This window comes from Vigna radiata, chromosome 8, assembly GCF_000741045.1.
Source record: "Vigna radiata var. radiata cultivar VC1973A chromosome 8, Vradiata_ver6, whole genome shotgun sequence".
Lineage (NCBI taxonomy): Eukaryota > Viridiplantae > Streptophyta > Magnoliopsida > Fabales > Fabaceae > Vigna > Vigna radiata.
The window spans coordinates 7,433,208-7,443,979 of record NC_028358.1 but is presented as its reverse complement, the minus strand read 5'-3'; the positions used below and the strand labels follow the sequence as shown (position 1 = coordinate 7,443,979).

Here is a 10,772-nt window from a genome sequence, read left to right as displayed (position 1 = left end):
AGAACTGAAAAAGAATTGATCGTCCTACCCCTATCCCTAGGTGGTATTGCTTAATCAAGGAATTACTCACCAGTTCATGACATTACTGTACGTCCCCGTATCAATAAAGACAAACAACAATTATCGAATGAGTTAAACGATAAAAGCATTAAGCACAGATGAAAACCCAACAATTAACAATCAAAGCATATGGAAACCATATAAATAAACAAGATTTTCAATAAAAGAGAGTATCAAGAGATTACATTGTTTCCCCCAACAACAATAGGGTTTAGTTCACCATTGTCATGGTAGGGGTCTACCGCCCGGCGGTTTGCCTCTAATCGCAAATCCGCCCAGCGCCCATGCCAGGTGCCTACTCCTCGCCCTGGACCGCCCGACGGTGTAATTTATCATCGGGCGGTGCATCGACTCTTCAATTCTTCAAATTTCTTCTCTTTTCTTGAGTCTACGACCTTTATCTTCAACTCCATTCTTCACTTTCTCAAAAATGCTACAAAACAATGCAGAACAAGCATAATATCGCTAAAAATAGCTTTTGACTCTCTACAGACTCATTTATTAGGTTTTGCTTGATTCTAAGCTCATTCTAAGTAGTAAAGGGAGTAATTTGGTCTAAAATGACATATGAAAATAACTGTTTTTCAACCTTCATCAGTTACAAGGGGAGTTTAGGGATAGCAAGCCGGTAATTAATAATAGGCTCTTTTCACCAAGGGATTGGGTTAAGGGTAGACTAGAAAGTTTGCATGGCAATTGGATAAACAAGTGAAGTAAATAAGAAGAGTAGATATATGAAAGTGGATAAGATGAAATTGTAAACCCCAACAACACCATTCATCCATAGTTTTCCCTCAACCATTGATTCACTGCATTTGCATGTTTAATTCTGTTCTTGCATTTAACAATCAAAACTTTATTCTTTTCTCAAGTCTTATGAAATCAGGTTACATGAAAGTTAAGGCCTAAGAGTCCTTTGGGAAAACGATACTCGGACTTAGCCGTTTATTTTAGTTGATAATGATCTGGTACACTTGCCAGTGGCTTAACAATATGGTTTGCCATTGTATGATATTCTTTATTATATGTTACAATCTATATGGTATTGGGGTGCATGGTAAATTGGAGTGATGATGATAATGGGTGACGTGAAAGTGTGGTTGGTGGAAAGGAAAGAAGAGAGGAATGACTTATGGAGGAAGCATGGATTTAATAGGCATGAGAGTGAGGATAGGAGTGTGGAAGATGAATGATTTGCTATTGATGACTCTTTCGGCCATGTGATGCGAAGAAATTTTCTTCGGCCTTGTGATGCGGGAAAAGGATGGTCTAATAGTGGTGAATCTTCGTCCGGGTGACACGGGAAAGAGATTCTATTTGGATGTGTGATACGAGAAGAGGATGTTGTGTGACTCGTAATGAATTGGTTACAGTTGTTAGGTGGTGTGGTAGTGTAGAGGAAATAGACCATTGAGTGTTAATGATTTTGTGATGTAATGTTGTGATGGAAATGTTGTGATAATATATGTTCATGATTTGGTTATTATTGTGGTTAATATAATTGTATGTTGTATGATAAGATAATTCTGGTTGCTCACCCTGAAAGTTGTGGTTGTGGTTTCCTCCTACGATGATCGTACTTGTACGAGAGTGATAACAGTTGGAAAACAGTTATTTTCATACTTGATTTTGATATTAAAACACACCATTTATAGCTTAGAATTAGCTTGAAATCATGCATTTTTATTAAGTTAGATAATAAAAGAGTCAAAGATGGTTTTCTTGGTTTTATGCTTGGTTTCCCTTGATTTTGTAGGTTTATTGAATGATTTGAAAGAAGGATTGAATTATCAAAAAGTTGTAGTGCAGAAAAGTCAACCAGAATGCGGAAAAATCAACCAGTCAACCACAAAGTCAATCAGTCAACTAGAACAGTCAACCAGTTGACCAAAATGCTAAAAAGTTGACCAGAGTACAGTTGACTAGCACTGAGCGGTGAAAATGGCGCTGAGGGGTCAGTTTTTGGCACTGAGCGGCAGTTGTGGGCGCTGAGCGGTCGTGCGATTAAGGGGAAACTGCTTAGCGGTCAAATTAGGGCCCGGGCGGTTGTCAACTTTTATATTGCGGATTCTGTAATCTTGATGTTATATTTTTGGCTTATAAATAGCCCTAGTGTGAATTGAAACACAATCTTTTGGGCAGAGGAAGATGACACAATACTATTTTCACCCCTTGGAGGAGGATTTTGGATGTTGGAGCTCCAAACTACCAAATCTAGGGTTTATCTTTTCATTCTTTCCATTCAATTCATCTAGTTCATCATGATTACGGTGAACTAAATCCTTTGTTGTTAGGGAACAATGTAATCTTTTGAAACTCACATTTATCCAAATTCTTATTTACTTCATATGCTTGTCGTATACTTGTTTATCAATTGTTGGGTTCTCATCTATGTTTAATGCTTTTATTGTTTAACTCATTCAGTAAAACTGGTTTGTCTTTATTGATACGGGGACGTACGATAATGTCATGAACTGGTGAGAAATTCCTTGATTATGCTAATACCGCCTAAAGATAGGGGTAGGACGATCAATTGTATTTTGCTTCCGTTCACATTGCATTATTGGTTACTAGGGGAGGCTAGGGATAGTAAGCCGATAATTAATGACAGGCTCTTTTCACCAAGGATTGGGTTAAGGGTAGGCTAGAAAGTTTGCATGGCAATTGGATAAACAAGTGAAGTAAATAAGAAGAGTAGATATGTGAGAGTGGATAAGATGAAATTGTAAACCCCAACAACACCATTCATCCATAGTTTTTCCTCAACCATTGATTCACTGCATTTGCATATTTACTTTTGTTCTTTGCATACAAACACCAACTTTATTCTTTTCTCAAGTCTTATGAAATTAGGTTACATGAAAGTTAAGGCCTAAGAGTCCTTTGGGAAATGATACTCAGACTTACCCGTTTATATTACTTGATAACGATCTGGTACACTTGCCAGGGACTTAACAGGGAGTAGATGGTTTGCAGATAAGATCGCATCTGAGTACCTGACGAGAATTGGGATGTTATGTTCGGGGATTTACTGTTTATTTTCTATTATTTAAAAGTATTCTGATTTGGTATTTTTACGTAAAAGTTATATTCTAAACTTTTGAGACGATGTTTATATATATGTTTAGCTTTCGCATTTTTAATCGAATAAGATTGTTATCTTTCATAAATATTTTATAGAAAAGTGTTGGAAAATATTGCACAGTGACATCTCAAAAAAAATCGATGTAACATCAAAATTATTTTTTGAGATGTCACGGTGCTATTTTTTTTTCAAGACCTTTCAATGAAACATTTAACAAAAATAATAATCTTTATTCGATTAAAATTACGGAAGCTAAACAACCATAACTCTTGTTTAAAAATATCATAATATCACTTTTATATAAATAAACCAAACCAGAAACACTTTTAAATATTAGAAAGTAAATAATAGATTCCTGAGCATAACATCCCAACTCTCGCCAGCTACTCAGATCCGGTCTTATCTGCAAACCACCTCCTCTCGTACAAGTACGACCATCGTAGGTGGAAACCACAACCGCAACTTTCAGGGTGAGCAATTAGAATTATCTTATCATACAATATACAATTATATTAACCACAATAATAACCAAATCATAAACATATATTATCACAGCATTACCATCACAACATTACATCACAAAATCATCAACACTCAATGGTCTATTTCCTCTACACTACCACACCACCTAACCACCATAACCAATTCATTATGAGTCACACGACATCCTCTTCCCGTATCACACATCCAAATAAAATCTCTTTTCTGCGTCACCCGGACGAAGATTCACCACTATTAGACCATCCTCTTCCTGCATCACACGACCGAAGAAAATTTCCTTCCCGCATCACATGGCCGAAAGAGTCATCAATAACAAATCATTCATCTTTCACACTCCTATCCTCACTCTCACGTAACGTCCTATTAAATCCATGGTTCCTCCACAAGTCATTCCTCTTTTCTTTCCTTTCCACCAACCACACTTTCAGGTCACCTATTATCATCAACACTCCAAATTTACTATGCACCCCAACAACCATATAGATTGCAAAATATAATAAAGAATATCATACAATGGCAAACCATACACACAAGGTAATTCGAGTCACTCCCCTTACCTGGTCTCGTATGATTTTTGTTTCCAAGATCACTAAGAAAGCTTCACAAGATCACTGATGGTCCTCCCACTTTTGATGTCCTATTCTCGGCTCTATTTTCTATTAGAAAATGTTTTTTTTTCTCTCCCTTATCTTTCTAATTTTCTTTTTTTCCTCTTAGGGTAAAGAAATGCCAACCCCTTTTTACTCTTCTCTTTTTTATCCTCTTCTATTCTATTTCTATCCTTTTAATATTAATAAAATCTCTCATTTTATGTTTAAAACCACTAAGATTTCCTCTCTTATTCTCTCTTAACTACATTTTAAAATATCATCAACCACCATATCTTTTTAAAATCTTCAATATATTATAATGATTTTCTCTAATGATAATATTTCTTTTAATCTTTAAACCAACCAGGATTATATCTCCTATTTTTATTTAACTAATTTTTAAAATAACAACAACTAAATCTTATAAAAGATTTACATAATATTATTTTATTAAATATCAAGATTATTTTAATTTGCATATTTTTCCTTTCTACACCCTCCCTTAATTTCTACACCGACTAAATAAAAGTAAAAGACCCTTTTGTCCAAGGCAAAAATATAAAATTAAAGAAATAATATAACAATTATGTTCTAACAAAAAATAAACTCAAGAACACTAATCTCCAAACAAAAATCCAAATTCTCAAAACAACTTTATTTTTAAAAGCCCTTTTTTCTCGGATCTTACACATGCAATTTGATCGATTGAGGCTAAACACAAAAGTGAATGGATGATGTTGATTATATGAGATGAATATGTTGTTAGGGTTTAGATTTCACCACATCACTCTAATGCATAACCGAATTCATCTTCTTCATTAATGTTAATGCCACTTTTGTAATTTACTTTTAACCCGATGTCTTGGTGATGAAAGCCTACTCCTAATTACTAGTTTATAATGTCTTGTATCCTTAGCAACTAATCATGCATTACATTCGCATAGAAGCTTAAAGGCAATCGGTCCTCCTATCCCTATGTCTAGGTAATATTACTCCCGAGAGAATTCCCAGATCGTGATTTGTAAGGTATCTGTTGATAACAATCCTAGGGAGAGAAAAGGAGGGTTGTCACATCCCCAAATCGTCCAACAAAGAAGAATATCTCTAACAATTAATGAAAGAAGCATATATCAATAACAAGAATCAATTCAAAAACAAGAGAGTTTAAAGGTTACATCTTTCCTAGTAACAAATAAGATTAACCCTCCATCGTCATGGAGAAACTAGCACTACTACAGAATTGAACATAGATAGCGCTCAATAGATAGCGCTTTTTTAAAAAAGTGCTATCTATTAATGTGCGGAACAATAGATAGCGCTTTTCTAAACGAGCGCTATCTATAACTATGTCAATATCTATAACCATTTAATATTATTATTTTTAATTAATAATTTAAAATATACGAATAGATAGCGCGTATTTAAAAAAGTGCTATCTATGAAAACCAAATTTTTTAAAAAAAATTACCAATCTTTACAAAATAGATTACGCTTTCTCCTATTATGATTAAAATATTTTCCTTCCCGCTGCTACGACTCCGCGACATTCACTATCACTGCCCGCGACATTCACTGCGTAGCTTCTCTGTTTCATTCATGCTGCTATTCTCATTCATCATTGTGTTAGGGCTTTTCTCCTCTGTTTCGTCAAGGGCTCCTTCTCCTCCGTTCATCAGTGCGTTAGGGCGCCTTCGACGGTTCTTCGTCTGACGTCTCTGCTCGCTCGTTTTTCGACTCTCGTTTTCAACTATGGCGCTTTGGACTGCGACATTAAGGTTTGACATATTTTAGTTCCTTCTATCTGAATTATTGGACCCATAATCTCGTTCCTTCTATTTTGTAAAGTGCAATTTGGCCCTTTTGCTTTCTTGACCCTAATTTTTTCCTTTCCAAATTTTTTGTTGATGATACAAACTGTATACGATCTCTTCCTCTCACTTAAATGATTGTGTTGTGTTGAAAGAAATAACGATAAATATTTGATTAAGATGGCCATTGTTCGGCCTACAATAATTTCATATATGTTTCAGTTTTGACTTCGTTAGTTAGATTTGAAGGTTAAGGGCCTGTTTTGAGCATAATAATTGGTTGAAGTGATGCTGGAAAATGTAAACCATAACTCCATATGATAAAGTTCTTTTTAAGATGACAAGGAGAATTTAGTGAGTGTCGTAGATCATGTTCAGTCAAAGGAATTTAGATTTTTGAGTCAAATTTCAACATTCAAAAACAATTATTTGAATGATAGTTCCAATAAAATAGACACATGATGATATACCATAGCTAGATGTTGTATTGTTGTTCTGAAGGACAATAATTATGAGCTCTGTAAAGGTGATAAATGATTCAACCTATATAACTTTGGTCATACATGTTTGCTACATTTTCCTCTATAAACCAGTTTCATAATTAATGTCTTGCCTAACTTTGCTTCTTAGGTACTGTTATATACCTATACTTTTTGGTATGTGCTCCGTTTTTTGTTACTGTTAATGTTGTTACATACGTGACCCTTCAAATGTTGCAGTGTTATCTTTCTCGGACTCATCTCTTTAATCTATTTGTAACTACTATTGATGATTTTTCACCTGACACTTGACATCACAGATTTCAAGAAAAGGACATATTAATTACTCTTCAATTTTTCTAGAATATAATAATTTGGGATTGTAAACGCAGTGCTCAACTGATCTTGGCATGGGCTAATATACACCTATAATAGACGCTTACAATCACCCAACACATAGACTTTTTGGTCTCTGAGTAACTTAACTGNTATCCCCATATTCCACCAATGTACATTGAATCGTTCTGTAATTTATTTTTGTCAACCCGACAACACAATATTATAGAATGTCCCTTTCATCATTTTAAGAGAAATTCCTACTTATTTTAGAGAGCTTGAAAGACCCCTCTTATGATCTCATATTTATAATGATAGAATTCTGATACAATGAGAAAATGAAAGATCAAAAGGTTGAATTAAGAACCTAGGTATGGAACTAGATACAACTCATAGGTACAACAAGTAGTAGTTTCCAACATAACTACCTTCTACCTACAATTAATATTTATTCTAACAAATATTGAATCATCCTTTAGGAGATCCGAGAGTAAAAGGAGTGAGCATTATTTTATTGCCTATCAAATCCATCACATTCTAGAGAAANCTTTAGCTCCACAACTTATGAAAATGCTCAACGACAATATATGGTTTTTAATAATGTCCGTGAGAACAGANATTTTGGGATTCATCATGAGCTGCTTCAACACAACTTCAGTTATAGATTAACTTGAACTTTNCTTTTAGATACCCATGTAAGTTTTATGAGGTGAGTCACATCCAAAACCTTAACAATAATTTATTTTTTCATTTCTTATGATTAATCTTACCTTTCANCTTTATGATTTCACAGAAAGGCANACTGATACTTAGATGAAATTTAGGAGTAAAACTATGAAAAACACTAGAGAGGAAAGGGAATGGGAATTCAAGCTGAGAGGAAATGCATTTAGTATTCATATCTACACCCAGTAAAAATCAAAGTGATCACAGAACCAGAAATTATTANCTACCTTTTACTTCTACACACAAATATCAACTTGTTAGTATNCCATCCAGGCTCAACATTCAACAAGCACCTTTCTGCTTCTATGGCGAGTATATTTTGCATTCTTTCTAACCAGAAGAATTTTAAGTAAAGAATCTATATATAAATAGAAGTTTCCTGGTTTTCATTTACACCAAAGAAAGTTGTAATCTTCCTAAACCTTGTTTGCNTGAAATAAGCATCTTCTATTGGTTCTAATTATTAATTATAATAATCTTACCATGAAATAGAAGAGTGAGTGATTACTTCAATACATAATTTATAAATTATAAACATCACTAAAATCCACGATAAATGAAAAATGAACTGAATGANAAAAAGAAATACACAGTAAAAAAAAGGAGAAAACAGAGAACAAATTAGTATTTGAACNAAATGATGAATACAATGTGTAGTGATACTATATCATACCCTGTTTATAACATTATGTAGGATTTTATAAATTTTCCAGTAACATAAGAAATAAAAGGAACATGAGAAGGAGGGGAACAAGGGAAGTTATGAGAAAGGATGAGAAGTAGAGTTGGGGAGTTGGAAATTTTATAGAGGGATGAGAAGAGATATAAGGGGCGAGAGAGAATATATTGGGGAAATTTCATTCTCTGTAGCTTGGACTCAGTTATAAAAATTGAGAGCTCTCTTATATTTCTGATCATATTTTCTACTCGTATTCCCTACTTTTCTGCTTCTGTATTGCTCTACATCAGCCTTTGTTTAGTGCTCGCAGTTTTTTGGTCCCATGTGTATCATTCAGTTAATGAGTAGTCTAGTAGTCTTGATAATGTGTTGTTAGAAATTAAGGATAACGTTTTTAGATTTATTTATTTATTATTATTTACATTAAGCTGCAAACTTCTCACAATGAGTGTTTTATTTATAAATTCCACATATAATAGCTAATACTTAATCTTATTATGATATTTGTATTCTTTTCTAATATATCATCCATTGTTTTCAGTTTTAATTTCAAATTTAAATCTCAAGTTATGAGGTATATTGTCACGTGTTAATCTAATAAGTCATATTTGAATTTTTATAAATAAGAAAAACTTAAATTTCTATCAAACCTAATATTATATATATATATATATATAAAAGTGTGATATTTATTAATAATTAAATTTTACTAATTTTTCTTTTAATTATTATTATTGTTACTATTATGTGAATTATAGTTGCTTACCGTTGAAATATGAATTATTTAAAACTCAAAATTATAGTCATTCAAATTTAAATTTGAGTACTAGAAGGAAAAATGAGGCTCACTAACCTTGTGAGACTGTAGAATTCCATATAAGCTATCTGGTTCATTGATTCCAGTGACTGTCGAAACAAGAATTTCAATATGATCTGGCAACTGATAGGAAGTCAACAAAATGATCAGTCATAAATAAGAAACAGACATGATTACGGAGCAAAACAATCTCCATAAATATTTTACAAATTATGCATAGCCAATAAACAATTTAATTGCACAAAAAGTAATTTAAAACAGTGTAATATAGTATATAGTCCAACTAAAGCAAAATAGCATGCATAAAATGTAAACATATTCAATAGAACTTACCATTTCATTATGAGAGAAATCTGGACCTCCAATTGTTAACGTTTTAAATTGCTCTTCACACCAATGTTCCACATACATAAATGAAGTAAAATATGACCCACAACTCTATAATAGAAAAAAGAAGCACATGTAACAAATTTATATAAAAACACGCGAACGAAAAGAAAAGTGCATAGAATCTGCCACTTACAGCTGCCAACTTGGCAACAAGAAGATAGTCAATGGAGAGCCAATAAACCTTGGAAGAATAAAGCAAAGAATAAATTCTGTAAACTTTTTCATTCAATAAATTATTCTCTCATCAATTGTCAGCCACCAATAGATAGCGCCTTTTTAAACAAGCGCTATCTATTGTAGCCACCAATATATAGCGCTTTTTTTAGAAGCGCTATCTATTAATAGATAGCGCACGCATAGATAGCGCTTAAAAAATGCTATCTATGATAAAAAAAAGCGCTATCTATGCACTTTTTTGTAGTAGTGTAGGTGTACAATGGAATGGAAGAGATAGAAACACTAGAAAAAGAAGAGGAGAGCTCCTACATCCCTAAATCTACCCCCTAAAGGGTGAAAAATGTGTTTTTGTGCTTAAGCCATCAAAAGATACATTCTCTAGGGTGTCCAGGTCTTTAAATAGGGCGAAAATATAATAGAAAACGGGTCGAGGCCCAAAACAGATCATAAAAATACTAGAAAAACTGGCCCAAAACCACGAAAATGGTGCTTAGTGCTACAGTACCGCTCAGGGATGGATGCGACACTCAGAATGGCGCCCAACGGTGACACCCAGGTGAAAAACAGCGAAAAAATGGTCCCAAGACTGGCGCTCAGCGCCCATTACTGATCAACGCTACTTTTTCTACACTTTGGTTGACTTTTCAGCATTCTAGTTGACTCATTGACTTTTCTGCACTACAACTCCTTAATACTTCAACCCTTCTTCCAAATCATTCCAAAAACGTACAAAATCAAGGGAATTTAGTGATAAAATCATAAAGCATATTCTCAACTCTCTTATTCACAAAACTAAAGTAAAATCATGAGTCAAATCAAGTTTTTAAGTCAAAAGGAGTGCATTTAGTATCAAAATGAAGTATAAAAATAACGGTTTTTCAACCGTTATCATTTATATTTTATTATATTATAAAATATTAACTAAAAATATCTTGGTAATATAATATAATCAATAATATATTATTAAAGCTCTAAAATATTTATCATAAGATATTAACGACAAAAATTTTGGAAATACTTCAAAATATCTTGCGAGAATATAATTATAAAAATTAATATAAATAATTTTTATGATTATATTATAGATAAGTTTTATTTATTTTAGGAATAAAATTTTATCATAA

At 33.1% G+C, this 10,772-nt stretch overlaps 1 long non-coding RNA gene across 2 annotated transcripts; it reads right to left on the bottom strand.

Moving 5' to 3' along the window:
* Positions 1-6,814: 6,814 nt before the first annotated feature.
* LOC111242370 lies at positions 6,815-9,717 on the bottom strand. Of its 2 annotated transcripts, XR_002669312.1 has the most exons (4): positions 9,605-9,717; positions 9,415-9,519; positions 9,118-9,204; positions 6,815-6,830 (listed from the first exon to the last, which is right to left on the bottom strand). It is a non-coding gene; the product is annotated as an uncharacterized LOC111242370 (long non-coding RNA). The 2 variants fall into 2 exon arrangements; XR_002669311.1 differs by having other exon boundaries at positions 9,415-9,717.
* Positions 9,718-10,772: the final 1,055 nt, after the last annotated feature.